The following is a 19465-nucleotide window of genomic DNA, read 5'->3' as shown; positions in this document are numbered from 1 at the left end:
ATTATTATTATTATTATTATTATTGGCTCACAAGGAGTTTTCACACAGGTCTTCAGAGATCTTTCCCTGAAAACAGCCTGTGGTGTTCCCTGCAAACTGAATGACAACAAATCTCCCCAGGTTTCCAGTACTCTCCACCTCTTTCGATAATATTTGTAAATAAATTTGCATTATCGCAGCAGCTGCTTGCCATTGATTTTTCGTTGGCAGCAGCTATTGGTCTTTGCTGGGATTTGAGTGGCAATAAGCCTCATCAAGGCCCAGTTCTCTTCGCACTTATTCGGCTGGGGTCTGGTCAGTTCATCGGTCTTTTCTTCCTCGTTGGCTCTACTTGGTTATTTGGTCTCGCTCTTTTTTTGGGGGGAGGGGGCAGTGATGTGGTAATGGGGTTAGGGTTGGGTTAGAGAACTTATAGATATGAGGTTTCACTGTTCTTGGTTCCATTTATTATTATTATTATTATTATTATTATTATTATTATTATTATTATTATTATTATTATTATTATTATTATTATTATTATTTGTTCTCAGATCCCTCTGTCGATTTGAGGAAACGAATAGCAAAAAAAAAAAAAAAAAAAAAAAAAAAATACTTTTAGATATTTTATGTGTAATTGTGGAACACCTGCTGTCCACAGAACGAATTATTGCATGACGTATTGAAATGGTATGGTCGAAAGCCAAATGAGATTATTGGTTGTTTAAGCAATATTCGCAACCAGCCAACTGATATTCCATTCAATATCGCTGTGCCTCCGGTTGGCTTAATCAAGATTGGATGAATAACAATAGCAACAATTCAAATGGAAAACAAAGAAAATGAAATAAATATGACTAAAAATTAATTATTTTCTCTATTGAAATTGCTTGTGTTTCATTATTATTATTATTATTATTATTATTATAACTATTATTATTATCATCATCATTATTATAATTATTATCATTATTAATGTTATCATGATTATAATTATTATCATTATTAATGTTATCACTATTATAATTATTATCATTATCATTATCATTATTATTATCATTATCATTATTATTATCATCATTATTATTATTATCATTATTATCATTATCATTATTATTATCATCATTATCATTATTATTATGATTATTATTATGATTATTATCATTATTATTATCATCATTATCATTATTATCATTATCATTATCATTATTATCATTATCATTATTATCATTATTATCAATATCATTATTATTATAATTATTATCATTATTATAATTATCATTATCATTATTATTATCATCATTATTATCATCATTATTATTATCATCATTATTATTATCATTATTATTATTATTATCATCATTATCATTATTACTATTATTATCATTATTATTATTATCATTATCATTATTACTATTATTATCATTATTATCATTATTATTATCATATCATTATTATCATTATTATTATCATTATTATTATGATTATTATCATTATTATTATCATTATCATTATTATTATTATCATTATTATCATCATCATTATTATCATTATTATTATCATCATTATTATTATTATAATTATCATTATTATCATCATTATCATATTATTATTATATTATTATCATTATTATTATCATCATTATCATCATTATCATTATTATCATCATTATTATTATCATTATCATTGTTATCATTATCATTATTATTATTATCATCATTATCATTATTATTATCATTATTATTATTATTATTATCATCATTATTATTATTATCATTATTATCATTATTATCATTATTATTATTATCTTTATTATTATTATCATTATTATTATCATCATTATTATTATTATCATTATTATTATCATTATCATTATTATCATTATCATTATTATCATTATTATTATTATTACTACTATCAATGCTTACATTCAGTCTCAAGAGACAATTAACCCCCCTGTAAGAGTAACTGTGCTTGTACAGGGTAGAACGATAAAATTTTCGCCCTAGAAAAGACGACATGATTCCATTTCCATTTGATGAAAACTGGTTTTCATTTTTTTTTTGTTGAAGACCATCTACTAGTTGGCCAGTTGTGTACAAATGCCAAGAGCGATAGGAGCCTTCTATTATGTCTGAAAGCGACACAATGTTCCACGAGTGATATCGAGCAGACAATTATTTATGACGTTTCTAAATTTTTTTGATGAGGATTGGTTCTTCGTATTATTTGGATTCATCGGACTACTGTTCTCATCTTGAGTGTCATTTTTACCACGTTTCGGTCGATGTAACCTCCGACCTTCTTCAGGTGTATCTTGTCGAATTCGAGAATGTTTCTGAATTGATTTTTCCAAGTATTCTAACCACTGTGCCATGGCTCCTTGCACAGTGGTTAGAGTGCTTTGAAAAATTGTAAAAAGTGATATTCTCCTGAAGGTGAAAGGTTCAATTCTCAGTGTGGGCGACCCAAAAATATAATTGCGAATTACTTAGTACCTCTATCCAGTCATGGCTGATGGAACAAGGGCATGTGTAGTCCGTGAAGTAAATAAAGGGTTCTGCTTGAAATACCGTCCAAATTCCCAAGTTCAATAGAAACAAGATACACCTGAAGAAGGTCGGAGGTTACATCGACCGAAACGTTGAGAAAATCACACTCAAGATGAGAACAGTAGTCGGATGAATCCAAATAATACGAAATTATTTATAGTTAACATTTTTACAGAAAATTTAGGGAAATCGCATTTTCATCTTGAAGACTGCGAATACAGGGGACATACTTATCTCGCTTTTCGACACTTGAAGATCATAGCGATGGACTTTTTTTTTTTTTAACTAAAAACACAATAGCAGTTGTTCTACTCGATGAATGTTCGTAATTTTTTGGATATATTACTATTTTCGACATGACAATTAAGTACGTAATATCGTTTTTGCTTAAAACGACATAAAAAAAAATCGATTTGCCGACTATCTTAACAAGCACTATCGTACCGAGCTTAGTATTATTTTAACCATACTAGGTTAAAATAATACTAAGTTCGGTACTTTGTAAACACGGGGTGGCTAAACTTGAAGATAACCTTTGGTACTTCTACAGAGTCACGGATCGTACTATTTTCTTTTTTTTTTTTTGAGAAAATTTTCAAGTTAAATTAATTTTTACGGTATCTTTTGTTTATTAAATTGTTAAGTGAAAGTACAGAATAGTTAACAAATCCCACATTAAGAATGGGTTTCTAAATAAAAATGTTATTATTTCATCGCGGTACAATCAGTGCATAAGTGCCTAATGAAAATCTCACTGATAAAAAATAAAAATGATATAATAATATTACACGTTTAAATACTTTGGAAAGTTTGGTAAGTATTTTGATGAACAAAATCTAAAATATCATTTGCAAATACTTTTTTTTTTTTAAATTAAAATAATTATTTATATTCACAGCATGATATCTTCGTTTTTTTTTGTGCTAATAATTTTGCAATATCATACGAATAGTTTTGAAATACCGTATGAAAATTTCACAATATTGTGCAAATAATTTTGCAATATCAGATGAATAATTTTCCAATATCATATGAAAGTTTTGCAATATCGTATAAATAGTTTTGCAACGTTGTATGAATAATTTCACATTATCGTATAAGTAATTTTGCAATATTGTACGATAATTTCAAAATATTTTATGAATAGTTTATCAATATCGTACAAATAATTTTGCAATATAATAAACATAATTTCCCAATATCGTATGAAAGTTTTGCAATATCATACAAATAATTTTACAGTATTGCGCCAATAATTTTGCAATATTGTACAATAATTTTTGAATGTAGTACAAATAATTTTACAAAATCCTATGAAGAATTTCACAATATCGTATAAGTAATTTTGCAATATTGTGTGAATAATTTTGCAATATTACACAACAGTTTTTGCAATATCGTACAAAAGTTTTGCAATGTAATTGAATAATTTTTCAATATCGTACAAAAATACAGATAATTTTGAAATATTGTACAAATAATTTTGCAATATCGTATAAATGATTTTGCAATATCGTATGAATAGTTTTGCAATATTGTTGAATTAATTTTGCAATATCGTATGAATAGTTTTGCAATATTGTTGAAATAATTTTGCAATATCGTATGAATAGTTTTGCAATATTGTAGGAATAGTTTTGCAATATTGTTGAAATAATTTTGCAATATCATATGAATAGTTTTGCAATATCGTATGAATAATTTTGCAATATCGTATGAATAATTTTGCAATATTGTAGGAATAGTTTTGCAATATTGTATGAATAATTTTGCAATATTGTATGAATAATTTTGCAATATCGTATGAATAATTTTGCAATATTGTATGAATAATTTTGCAATATCGTATGAATAATTTTGCAATATTGTATGAATAATTTTGCAATATCGTATGAATAATTTTGCAATATCGTATGAATAGTTTTGCAATATCCTATGAATAATTTTGCAATATCGTATGAATAGTTTTGCAATATTGTTGAAATAATTTTGCAATATCGTATGAATAGTTTTACAATATCGTATGAATAATTTTGCAATATCGTATGAATAATTTTGCAATATTGTAGGAATAGTTTTGCAATATTTTATGAATAATTTTGCAATATTGTATGAATAGTTTTGCAATATCGTATGAATAATTTTGCAATATCGTATGAATAATTTTGCAATATTGTATGAATAGTTTTGCAATATTGTATGAATAATTTTGCAATATTGTATGAATAATTTTGCAATATCGTATGAATAATTTTGCAATATTGTATGAATAATTTTGCAATATCGTATGAATAATTTTGCAATATTGTATGAATAATTTTGCAATATCGTATGAATAGTTTTGCAATATTGTATGAATAATTTTGCAATATCGTATGAATAATTTTGCAATATTGTATGAATAGTTTTGCAATATTGTATGAATAATTTTGCAATATTGTATGAATAATTTTGCAATATTGTATGAATAATTTTGCAATATTGTATGAATAATTTTGCAATATTGTATGAATAATTTTGCAATATCGTATGAATAATTTTGCAATATCGTAGGAATAGTTTTGCAATATCGCATGAATAATTTTGCAATATCGTATGAATAGTTTTGCAATATCGTATGAATAATTTTGCAATATCGTATGAATAATTTTGCAATATCGTATGAATAATTTTGCAATATTGTATGAATAGTTTTGCAATATCGTATGAATAATTTTGCAATATTGTATGAATAATTTTGCAATATTGTATGAATAATTTTGCAATATTGTATGAATAATTTTGCAATATCGTATGAATAATTTTGCAATATCGTAGGAATAGTTTTGCAATATCGTATGAATAATTTTGCAATATCGTATGAATAGTTTTGCAATATCGTATGAATAATTTTGCAATATTGTATGAATAATTTTGCAATATTGTATGAATAATTTTGCAATATCGTATGAATAATTTTGCAATATTGTATGAATAATTTTGCAATATCGTATGAATAATTTTGCAATATCGTATGAATAATTTTGCAATATCCTATGAATAATTTTGCAATATCGTATGAATAGTTTTGCAATATTGTTGAAATAATTTTGCAATATCGTATGAATAGTTTTACAATATCGTATGAATAATTTTGCAATAGCGTATGAATAATTTTGCAATATTTAAGGAATAGTTTTGCAATATTTTATGAATAATTTTGCAATATTGTATGAATAGTTTTGCAATATCGTATGAATAATTTTGCAATATCGTATGAATAATTTTGCAATATTGTATGAATAGTTTTGCAATATTGTATGAATAATTTTGCAATATTGTATGAATAATTTTGTCAATATCGTATGAATAATTTTGCAATATTGTATGAATAATTTTGCAATATCGTATGAATAATTTTGCAATATTGTATGAATAATTTTGCAATATCGTATGAATAGTTTTGCAATATTGTATGAATAATTTTGCAATATCGTATGAATAATTTTGCAATATTGTATGAATAGTTTTGCAATATTGTATGAATAGTTTTGCAATATAGTATGAATAATTTTGCAATATTGTATGAATAATTTTGCAATATTGTATGAATAATTTTGCAATATTGTATGAATAATTTTGCAATATCGTATGAATAATTTTGCAATATCGTAGGAATAGTTTTGCAATATCGTATGAATAATTTTGCAATATCGTATGAATAGTTTTGCAATATCGTATGAATAATTTTGCAATATCGTATGAATAATTTTGCAATATCGTATGAATAATTTTGCAATATTGTATGAATAGTTTTGCAATATCGTATGAATAATTTTGCAATATCGTATGAAGAATTTTGCAATATCGTATGAAGAATTTTGCAATATTGTATGAATAATTTTGCAATATCGTATGAATAATTTTGCAATATCGTATGAATAATTTTGCAATATCGTATGAATAATTTTGCAATATCATACAAATAAGTTTGCCATATTATACAATAATTTTTCAATGATGATTATGAATACTTTTACAATATCATATAAAAGTTTTGCAATTTCATGCAAATAATTTAGCAATATTGTAAAAATAAATTGCAATATTGTACAAATAATTTTGCAACGTTTTATATATATATATATTCCTTTCAGGAATCATCAGTGAAGGGTGTCACGAGTAACACCGGTATATATATATATATATATATATATATATATATATATATATATATATATATATATATATATATATATTAAATTGTAATTCAATGAATTTAAAAAAACTCTCATTGAAATGAAATGAAGTGGTTGAGTTTCATATCGAAGAATTTTTATTATTCTAAGCAAGACAAAGAATGCTTTAGAAAATCAATCTCCTTAACCTATAGGGTTTCGATGTCTACCATCTCATCAGAGGAGAGAAAATATTAGCAAATAGTTATAAAGATATGCACCCTATTTGCTAAATAGGGTGCATAATTTAGCAAATAGGGTGCATACCTTTATAACTATTTGCTAATATTTTCTCTCCTCTGATGAGATGGTAGACATCAAAACCCTAAACCCTATAGGTTAAGGAGATTGATTTTCTAAAGCATTCTTTGTCTTGCTTAGAATAATAAAATTCTTTGATATGAAACTCAACCACTTCATTTCATTTCAATGAGAGTTTTTTTAAAATTTATTGAATTACAATTTAATTTATTTGCTCTATCTTGCATATCGAGCAATTCCTGTTTAGATGGGATAACTTATAGAATATTACTGCCAGTAATATTTTGTAAACCTACAATCTCACGTTTCCATAACAACTGATTGTTAAATAAAAAGTATTCTGAAGTATATATATATATATATATATATATATATATATATATATATATATATATATATATATATATATATATATATATTCTGATGGGTAGAACTGCTGACTATCAACGTGATGGTTGTAGGTTCAATCCTCAGCTATGGAAAGGTGCTAGTCCAGCCGCATTGATGAGTTGTGATTCAACGAAACAGTACTGTATGTGTATATATATATATATATATATATATATATATATATATATATATATATATATATATATATATAATTTTCAGAATGTGAGAGATTACATAATTATTTCCACAGCAAAACAACGTCGCAAATCACAAGAGCTATGACAGCCAACAAGCCGGAATTCCAAGACTCGAGTTTTCTTACTGATGAGGCCAAATGAGGGCGAAACTCTAGTCTTGCACTTCTGATTTGTTGGCTGTCATGGCTATTGCGAACTGTGACGTTATTTGGTTTGTGGAAATTATATATATATATATATATATATATATATATATATATATATATATATATATATATATATATAAAATAGCACAGATATGTATAATAAAATGAAATGATATAGCAGAAACTGGCAAATATTACTTCAATTCGCCTTTTTCTATATGAACCTAATAAAAAATGTCCTTTTGTCTTGCCCAATTTATTTCTCGTTCCCTTTGTTCTTTCTTTCTTTCTTTTTTTTTTTTTTTAAAGAAACTGTACTCTTTCAATCTTGTCTAATAGATGCTAAAAATTAGAATTAAGGGAAAAAAGGGAATTAAATATTTTAAAACATAAGTAAGAAGAAAAAAAAACAGAGGAAACTGATGTTTTAATATTAAACGTGTAAATCGAAAAAAATAAATAAATAAATAAAACTAAATTAAAAAAATCAGTTATGAAATTAGTACCCACTGATTTGGTTTGAAAATCGAGGATTCAAACAAAGAAGAAGGGGGTATCTTTTCCGACTCACTCTATTATATTAGTAATCAAAACAGAAACTGGTGATTGGATTAAATATTAAAATTGAGCAAATCTATTAAAATAAAATGTGCACTCTTTGTGAATTATCAAACTGAATTATTTTAAGTAACTTGTCGTAATGAAGCTATTGAGAATAATATTTGTTACCGGAACAAAGCGAGCGGCCAACAGAAGATACTGTTGTTTGAAAGAAACAGCTTACCTTGCAGACATGTATATAATCAAGTTTATCAAATTTTTTCACTTGTGGGATATTTCATTCCGGTCTCCAAATAATGTCAGTTAATCAGGAGAGAATATGCATGATATTGGAGTCTACTTCTCCTTGTAGACCTGTATATAATAAAGCTTACTGTTTTTTTTTTTTTAGGGTAATCTATTCCAATCTATAGATAATGTTGGGTCATCAGGAGGAAATTTGCACTGTTTCTGGGCCTACCTCTTGACGGCTTTTTGTGTATATCGGCTTCCTTCACTGATCTGAGGCCTCATTATCTCATTTGAATTTAACTGAACTGTTCAATAGACTGAAAACTAGACGTTTACTGATTTCAGAGTCTCCCACCTCGATCACTGGCCCAGTGGCTCATATGGAGTTCAAAAGTTCGATGGCTGCATCTCACACACTCGCCAAGTTAAGATGCGCCCGTATCGAAAAGAAAGAAAAGCAAACAACTAAATAAGTAAATAAATATATACAACCCCAATATAAATAACAAGTAAAATTAAATAAATATAAAATAAACTTTGTGTGCATGTGTTTATATAATAAAGTTGATCGTTTTTTTCTTTGTGGGATAATCCATACCGGTATAAAAATATTTTTGGGTCATCAGGAGAGAATATGCACCGTTTAAGGGCCTACCTCTCAAAGGTCGTAATAAAGCTATTGAGCAGAAATGTAAGAAGGGTCTGACTTTACTTTATATATAGGGTATAATGTGTATATATTTATATACTGGCATGTTGCCCGATCATAAAATACACTTAAATATGTTTCCATTTTTGCAGATTTCGTATTCATTATTATAGCGTCAATTCTCTATCGATTATTATATTGTAACCAATAAATAGTAATGATTTCAAAAATTACAAAAAAAAAAAAAATAAAATAAATAAATAAAATATGAGTTTAGCCATCAGCTAGAATCGAAACCAAAACATATACCTCTCCAGTATTATTTGATATGGTTTGAGCTAAGGCCATACGAATATAAAAACTTAAAAAATAGCATTGTTAAATGTATAAATGTATATTCGCTCATGCTTAGTCGACTTATGCCTGCCAAGTTCCATTTCTTGTATTTTGACTTTTTAGCAGCTATTTTTGCCGGATAAAAAACAAATGAATTTGTTTCACAGTTCCAAATCCCCTATATATCAAGTTTCAAGTCTGTAGATAAAAAAAAATGACTGAGTAGTTTGACATAGACAGACAAGGTTACTATATATATATATATATATATATATATATATATATATATATATATATATATATATACTAGAATACCTGTCTCAGGAGGAGTAAAATTAATTCCTCAAACAACAGTTTTGCACCAGTGTAGTATCTGTACAGTAATATCGTATGATTTCATTTTCATTAAATCGCTGGTGATTCGGAAGTTAATGATCAGGTTATGTTAAATTTATATCCAAAAGTGATCCCCCATTCTAAACTCAAAAGTATATTCATTCAAATTTATTTTTACCACCAAATTTTTAAAGGTGTTCACATGTAATCGTCTAGAAAAAAGTAGAATCTAGAAAAAGGTGCAGGGATACAATTTTACCGAATTTTTAATGAATTATTAACAATAGATATTTTGATTCAGCATTTAAAAAAAATTAAGCGTTGATATGCCGTAAAACAAGTCAGATATTTCTCCGCTAAAACATTCGCAGCAAGAACTCGTCTAGCTACAACCATTGTAAACAAGTTTCCTGTCTTCTTCTGCGTATCTGAAGTTAAACAGAACTTCCATGAGCAGAGTTTCTTTCCAAGAACCGTCTTCAAATCAAATGTCATTAAAATGTCATTAAAATGCCATTAAAATGTCATAAAACACACTTAAGTAATCAAATCTTATTTATTATATTTAATCCTCTCATAATATTCTTCATCATTATTCAACTGATAACCTATCCTTCTTTTTAACCTTTATTATCCTCGAGTGACTTTTAGCCTTCACAAACGACGATTCATTAGTAAATAAAACAATTTTCTTTTAAATTTCACACACTGACTGAAAATTGTTAAATTTTTAGATGTGGGCTAATATTTTTATAAGAGACTTCCAGTCTGTTGGTCTGTCATGCTTAAGTTTGAAATAGCATTTTTGTTGGTCTGTAATGCTTAAATTTGAAATACCATTTTCGTTGGTCTGTCATGTTTAGGTTTGAAATATTATTTTCGTTAATCTGTCATACTTAAGTTTGAAATAACATTTTTGTTGGTCTGTCGTGTTTAGGTTCGAAATAACATTTTTATTGGTCTGTTACGCTTAAGTTTGCTTCAAATAGCATTTTCGTTGGCCTGTCATGCTTAAGTTTGAAATACCATTTTCGTTTGTCTGTTACGCTTAGGTTTGATATAGTATTTTTTTAGATGCATGTCTGCTTCTTTATAATAGATGCTTACTGTCTACTGGTCAGCCGGAAGTTTATAATAACATTTCCATCGCAAAGCGCGCAGATTGAATTAATGCATTATTAATAAAACAACACAAGTAAAATTAATAGCAATATAAGTAATAAAAAGCGAATAAAGAAAACAAATGATAAAAAAATAAAATGTTGAAACAGCAGTTATAACAAGGTCAATAGCACAACAGCAAATAAAAACAAAAACAAAAAAAAAAACAAAGCATCAAATAAAACAACAGAAAAATAAATAACAATTTGAAAAGCAAATAAGTAAACCAGAGGTCAGCAACATTGTCTCTCCATTGGCCGGCAACCCGGCGTTGCCCAGTCGTACAACACGCTTGAATATATTTTACTTTATGCAGATTGCATATGTATTATTATAGAACCAATCCTCTATTGATTATTATGTATTACAAGGAATAATTTGCACGATGGACTAATTTGTAAAATAAATAAATAAATAAATTAAAAACATATTAAATAAATAAATAAATAAATAAATAAAAAAGAATGACAATGTCGTTCATCAAATTCCATGGGTGTTTGTTTATAATATCACGTCAGCTGATATTTGGGCTTCACAATGACTGCCCTGGAAGAGTCACTTCTGATTAATGCTCAGTTTGAAAATATGCAAACGAAAAAATGACTTGCGGCGATTTTAAATGGTACCTTTTCTTTTATCGTAAATTGAACTCGTTGATAAGAAAAATGAAAATAAAATGGTGAGGCACACCCGGGTTTGAACAGAGGATAATTCGATCTGTAGTCGAATGCTCTACCACTAAGTTATATCTCCAGATTATAATAATTTTTTTTTATTTTTTTAAGAAGAAATGATTTTCTGAAATTTTATTATCGCCCTTGCCGGTGTAACCTTAAATATTCCCCTGTAAAAATTCTTCTATTTTTTACCAAAGCTATTTTTAAGATCGGATTTTTTCAATTTTCTATACTTATCGGATGAATTTCTGTATAAAACATATCTAAGAACACTGCCAGACATATAAATTAGCTTTGTGTGAAATCTGCAAAAGATAGGCTCGGCCTTTTCTAACCTATGAGGAAGTAATTCACACACACAAAGTTACTTATGACTTTATATATATATTTTTAACAGTTTAGACAGACGTTTCTGAATTTTTCAGATGAGGATTGGTTATTCATATTATTTGGATTCATCGGACTACTGTTCTCATTTTGAGTGTCATTTTTATTATTTTTATCCAATTGTAAAAGAATGTCCGTTTCTTCTTTGCTTCTAAAATCTATACACGACGCTAAACCGATTATTTGAACAACAATGTTTTTTTTTGCGCAATTAATTACTGTCGTCTGCTTCGTTTGTCCTATTAAAGTTTACTGACCCTTTTCTTTTACATTTTGGACACCTCAATGTCCTTTGTCGTCCCACACAAAAAGGGGTCGACCAATCGAATTGCGTGGTTCTAGTGCCACACTGATGTGTTAAAAATAACTCAGACACCGTCTAGACTGTCGAAGGGGTTGCGATGAGGTTGGAATGGAGCTGAGTCGTCATGCTACACTTCAAAATATCACGACCAGTATGAATTAAAACGTTCCATTGAGGAACCGGCCGTTCAAACTCTGAAATTTCGTTCGGCTACCGAGACAAGAAAATCTCCAACTTTTGGTTCGAACACAGAGTTGTTCAACAACCGAGGTATCACTGTATTTGGTTACAAAACAAGGATGTGAAATCTCTGCAAGAGAAAAAGCCTTCAAGAATAGTCAACTTAAGTATTATTTGTGTTGCCCCAAATCTGGTGTCATCCACCATATTGTCTCAGAATTGAATTAACCGAGGGTGTCTACCTTGGACTGATATCTGAATTATCTGTTGTAAATTATTCTGGCAAACGTTAAGGAAATGCGCTCTCCTGTCCAGAAGTTAAGAAAACACGTCCACACATAAGCAGAAGTTAGGATGATATCTTATCCATATTTTGTCTGGTATTTGAGGCCATTGGACATTGTGGAACCATGTACTCTCTCTTGATAACAATCGCTGAACCTAGACTGTTTTCATGGTCTTCTTCTCTTTCATTTTCGCTTTTCTTCGTTTCTTGTTCTAACTGTGTCATCATCTCTCACATTGGCGTCTGCCAAGGGCGAGCACTTGTTCACAAATATAAAAAATAAACTCAATAAAAACAAAAGACTCTGGCACATTCCATCAGTTGTACACTGAGCGTGTGTGTGACGTCATCGATCCTGGACACGCTAACGTCCACATCTTAGGTTTTCTGTTGTGGCCATGTTTGTCAGTCAGTTGATCTATTTATCTCCTCATCTTGTCCCCCTAAATCTATTCAGATCTGGTCCAAACTTCAACCTGCCGTCAACTGTTCCCAACTGTAAAATTGTCGTAAATTGTCGCAAAACTCACTTCCACTCCTGAAACTGTCCGTAAAATAACTCTAAATATATTGATCTCTATGTATGATCCTTTGTCCCAATTACTGACACACCTTGATTAACAATCCTATTTTAGATCGCCTTTGTGTACCTTGGTAAACTACCTCCCCCACCATTGTCTTTCTATTATCTTCATTTCATATATTTTTGTTCTGCTGATAAACTATCCCCCTCCCCTTTTTTAAACAGTTTCTTCTCTTTTTTTTAATCATTTTCTAACATTTGGGGGGATGTACATAGTATTACAATATGTCTAACACCCTGCGAAATATCTGACATGTCCATCAGGTTTCGTTTCTGGTTACAGTCCTCTAGATTTTTCTACAATGGAATTCTCTATATTAAGCATGCAAAATATGCAAACCAAAGACTGCATATGGCCCTTTCCTGGCACACTTATGGCCCACATATAACTCATACACTTATGGCCACACATATACAGCATAATCACGTTGATACACTGGTTCTCCGAAGCTAAGCAACCGTGAGCCTGGTCAGTACTAAAATGGGTGACCATTTGGAAATTTCAGGTGCTATATGTGCTCTCTGCTTATCTTGGCATTGTTTCCAGTCAGTCTTGGGCCTCTCCTTACCACTGGGCCCAAGCAGTGTCGATTCAGAAGATTGAGGCTGAAGGCGGCTACATTGAATAGATGTCAGCTCTACTACATAATCAAGTTAGCTGAACTGATTTTTTTCAATAAAAGCTTTAAAATAAAGCTTTAGTTTTATTTTCTTTAGAGCGACAACTTTATCGTTTCACCCTGTATTTGTTTGCAGATTGTATGTTTTTAAGTTGTTTTTTTTTTTTTCAAGTAGTAAAAATATTATTCTGCATCATAGATTTCTTAAATGGCTTCAATTAGTTTCTGAACTTTTGAGATGAGGATTGGTAATTCGTATTATTTGGATTCTTTGGACTACTGTTCTCATCTTGAGTGTTATTTGTACAACTCGGCAATTTGCACGGGATTTCGAACTGAATCCTTTATTTAATCCACGGAAGTTATGACTGGATGGAAATCCTAAGTAATTTGCAATTGCCTTATTTTTTTAGTGTCGCCCGCGCCGAGGATTGAACCATCAACCTTCAGAAGAGTATAACTTACGACTGAATTTTTCACATTTACTTGGTCTTCTCGTGCAGATTCCCAAGTTTGACAGCAAGATTTGCGAGTTCAATAAGATAAGTATGAAGAAGGTTGGAGGGTGCTTCTATATAACAACAATAAAAAAAAACATTGAATTTCAAGTAAAACAAATGGTACCTACGTAACTGTCCTGTTGTAAATAGTAACACATCCAAAAATCATGGAAAACGATTTGATAGAAAAATAATTATTCACGGAAAAAAACATTTTTAAAATATAGCAATTTGGTTTGGAGAATTAACAGGGGAGGTAATTAAGTTTTCAATTTCTCATAAATTCAATCAGTTATTTTTTGTTAATAAATTTTTTTTAAATTCAAACAATTAAAAAAGTTATTTAAAAAAATTTCACAAATTATGTATATGTGCTACATTTATTTTCTGAATAAATTCTGTCTGCGTTCAACTAAGTTACTTCCTAATTTTGCTTACGTCATGTGACCCAATATGTCCGACCCAGCATGCAACCTTATCGAACTGTTTTTACCCTTATCGAAATTGTTTTTGATGAATAATTATTTTTCTACCTTATTGTTTTCTGTAATTTTTAGATATGTTACTATTTGTTACATGACAATTACATAGGTACCATTCGTTTTACTTGGAATTCGGTCGGTCTGTCCGTAACACTTTTGTGCTTGGCCTTTTTGGTTAAGATCAAAGGTCTGTTGTTAATAGATGCTGTTCTTAGGTTTTTAAGCTTTTCTTGGCCTTTTGGCCAAGATCAAAGATACTGCAAGCAAAGACCAAGGTCTTATATGTGGGGGCAACCCCACATATAAGACCTTGGTCAATGTAGGGGCAACCTTTAATGCCAATTGTCACAATCCAGCTCCCCTACTCCCCGGTACCCATTTCCCCTTCACTCCTCACATTAAAAATCGGCCTTGTTCCTAATTTGCTCGGTGGGGGAGCAAATAAATACCCTTTTCTTGGCCTTTTGGCCAAGATCAAAGTATAGTATCTGTTCTTACTACATGCTGTACTTATGTTTGTAACTTTGTGATATAAAGTGGGGGATCACTTTTCTGTATTAATTTAATGTAAAATGATCACCCACTTTACAACCAGTCAGTCTCAAAGCCATTCAAGCCATTCTCCAGATCATTCAACTTGTTTTTGAAGGATTTCAGTTATTTTTTAAGCATTCAAGTCAAGGTCATTCAATTCATCCTTAAGTTCATTAAAGTCATTCTAAGTCATTTACTTTTTATTTATTTTAAGTCATTTCAGCTCATTTTTCGGTCATTTTAGATTATTTTTAAGAACTTCATGTCAATCCTACATTCACGCATTCATTCATTACATGAGAGAACGCGACTAATGGCTATCGGCCTTGTTATAATATAAAAGCACCGGTTGGAGGTTACATTGATCAAAACATTATGTGGCTAACATTTAAGATGAGAACAGTAGTCCGAATAATCCAAATAATAACGAACACAAATGTACTTACGTGGTTCTTGGACACCTTGATTTTTACATGTAGCAGATGATCGTAAAGACACTTTGGAACCGAATGGGCTTCGGATATGAATATTTAATTAATCTCAACAAAATTACAGATGGAAATTTAAAGTGTATAAAACATTAAGCTATTCCAACTTGACATAAAATAAAACCACCTAAGCATTGTCAGCTCTGCTGGTCACGTCGGGCTCACCATTTATCTATGACTAACTTGTGTTAAAAAAAAACAAAAAAAAAACAAACAAAGAAAACGTGCAGGCAATACAGGAACGGTAGTGCCGCTCAAGTACCGACTAGTTGCTGACCTCTGCTTCCGAAGGAATTTTGGAAATTTAGTTGCATTTTAGTTGCCGGTGCCACACAAACATTCTTTGGTGCATGCTAAGAATTTCCTTTAGAAAGAAACAGTCTTGAGGATTCCGCATGCGTTTCAAAACAAAATGTACTAATTCCTCAGGATGTTTTCTTCGTAAAAGAATGGAGCCGCATGCGTAGGGAGTGAGATTTATTTAAATAAACATGCCAGCTGTTGAGAAAAAGTGAGAAAAGGTGATTTTTTTCCTTTTAAAGTATGAATTCACTCAAGTATATAATAGTGCATAAAATATAGAATATGAAATATGTACGAAAAATATATATTATACTTTACATAATAGCATACAAAGTATATGTTATAGTATGTGTAATATATACATATAATATATATATAAAATATATTTATGGTATAGCATATAAAATATTAGGTTTATATCATAGTGTATAAAATAAATATAGCGTATGAAATTAATATGTATGGGATGCATAATAAAAGCTATAGTGCATATGGTAATCTTTGAAAAATATATTATAGTACGTTTACTTCTGTATGATAAATATATATTATAGCTGACATAATAGTATACAAAATATATTTTATAACAGATGTAATATATATAATAATGTACTAAATATATATTATTGTGTATATTATGGGATATCAAATATTAGGCTTATATCATAATGTATAAAACAAATATTATAGTGTATGAAATAGATATCTGTGAAATGTATGTTATAGTTTTTAAAGTATGGTTCAAGTTTCTAAAATAATACATTAAAAATATGTACAATAACTTGAAACGTGAAATATTTATTATTTAAAATATTTATTATTTAAAATATAATAATGTATGAAATATGTATAAGAGTTTATGGAATATATGTATATATATATATGCATGTATCATCGACCCTGGACTTAATTTGCAATATGCTTTACCATCAACTTTTATACAAATATGACTTCTATATATATAAAAGCGAAAATATGTGTGTGTATGTATGTGTGTATGTGTGTGCACTTTTTCTGTATATCCGCAAAAGGCCTTTTTCGCCCATCTTCTCGGTCGGCTCGCTCCTTCTTAAAACTTTTTATATGCTGTCTAAATGATAATATGTACGAGTTAAGAACGGGGGTCGCATATGTATTTAATTTGCCCGACTTTAATGCATTATTTTTTCCAGATTTTTCGATCGCCGTGTTTCTTTTCGCTTTTCAATATAAAAAAGCGAATAATGGGGCGGCGGAAACAGAAATAGAAACAGGTCGAGATGGGGGTTTTCCCCCTTTTGTTTCCATTTTTGCGTCAAGGCTTCAGGTTCGAGCCTTCCTTTTTTCTTTTACACCTTCAAACACCCGGCCAACGTTTTTTTTAAACAGGGTTGTTTTGATCTAACCTCCACCTCCAATACACACACCTCCAAACACCCGAGCAACGCCGGGTACCCCCACCCTGCTAGTCTATAATATAAAGGGCAAAAATCTGTGTGTTTATTTGTGTGTGTGTTTGTATGTCTGCTAAAACTTTTGACAGACGTGTCGAAACGTGACGAAACCGGTAGTGTTTTAAACCTTGATCTTTCGGACGATAGATACCGAAAAATTGGTAAAAAAAATTAATTCCTTCACCCTCAACAAGACAGTTTTTTACAAGGAGGGGTCGTTTTTTGCATCGATATTTTCGCCAAGTCATCATCTCAATTGGATTGTATACGCTTAATTTCAATGCTCAGGACTTCCGGTCGCGCCATGGACACATCGACTAAGACACTACGTTTTTTTTTTGTATTTACCTTTTTTTCTCCTTCGCGTTACGGGTTCGAGTCTACCTGTCTACTAGCACTTTTTTTTTTACAACACCTCTTCCACCCGGGCTACCTATTGTTGTTTTGATCCCCCCCACTACCATTTTTTTTCGAATTTCCTTACTGCACCACCTACACACACCCGGGCAACACCGGGCAACCCCGATGGTCTCTTATAATTTGTAATTTTCTATTTATGTACTAACCAGCAAAAGTATAACTTTTGTATGATCATTATTTTGAAGATAAGTGCTATTCTTTGAAATTCCATGGAATAAGGAAAATGACAAGTTTTCATTTTGTTTAATGTATTATTATTTAGTGTATGTGTTAATGTATAAAATATATTATAGTACGTTTAATTATGTATGAAAAATGTATAATTTAACAAATGTAATATATTTTATATTGTATATAACAGTATATGAAATATATACCCGTGAAATGTATGTTATAGTTTCTGTAATAATGTATGAATATATAGTGTACATTTTAACAGAAATATCATATAGTTTATATAATAGTATTTATATATTAATACGATAGCGTGTATGGTATTTTGTGTGTCACGCTTACATCTTTTTTTTTTCTTTAATGTTGTTTAGTTGTTATGACCTATTTCTTGTAATAAATAATTTGACCAATAATTCTTCAGAAGTTTTGGTTTCGGTTTCGATTATAACTGATGGCACTCAAGTCATCTAATTTTTTTTATATAAATAATTTTACCAAGAAGTCTCCATAAATTTTGGTTTCGGTTTTGATTATAGATGATGCACCCAAGTTATATATATATATATATATATATATATATATATATATATATATATATATATATATATATATATATATAGGGAATTAGAAATGGAGTGTAAAGAGCAGAGTTTATTCTAATGTATTAGTAATTGTAGTAATACTTTTAAAAGAAAACAGTGCCCATTGTACTGTAGGTATATAATAAGCTCAATAGGTATAGGTATTCTAGAGCTATATTAATATTGAGTTAAACGATTTATAAATGTGAATTAAAAATCAGTTTCAAAAGGAAAAAGAAACAAAATTAACTCGATTGTACGATCGTTTCAGAAACGATATTCATTTTATTGAAATTAACAATAAGTATTGACAATAATTTGACAAAATTTTAGTCCTTTAAAACATAGTCTCCTCCACAGAAAATTAGAACCCAGCCATGAAACCACCTTTGCTTCATTTGCCGAGCCTCTACCTCAGGGCCACCAAACAATTGTCTTTGGAATGAAAGAAATTGAGAACTATTAAATGACGAATTCGGATGAGTATATGACAACCT

At 29.3% G+C, this 19465-nt stretch overlaps 1 protein-coding gene and 1 pseudogene across 2 annotated transcripts in view; one reads left to right on the top strand and one right to left on the bottom strand.

Annotated features, from left to right (window-relative positions):
* The window catches only part of LOC145259686 (junctophilin-1-like), a 629234-nt gene that overhangs the window by 185363 nt on the left and 424406 nt on the right, over window positions 1-19465 (bottom strand). The gene's annotated exons all lie outside the window — the stretch shown is intronic.
* On the top strand, window positions 15483-15620 carry LOC145260048 (U2 spliceosomal RNA; annotated as a pseudogene).

This window comes from Euprymna scolopes, chromosome 35 (genome assembly GCF_053919585.1).
Source record: "Euprymna scolopes isolate OS-2025 chromosome 35, ASM5391958v1, whole genome shotgun sequence".
NCBI lineage: Eukaryota > Metazoa > Mollusca > Cephalopoda > Sepiida > Sepiolidae > Euprymna > Euprymna scolopes.
This window is presented reverse-complemented; position numbering and strand designations above follow the sequence as displayed.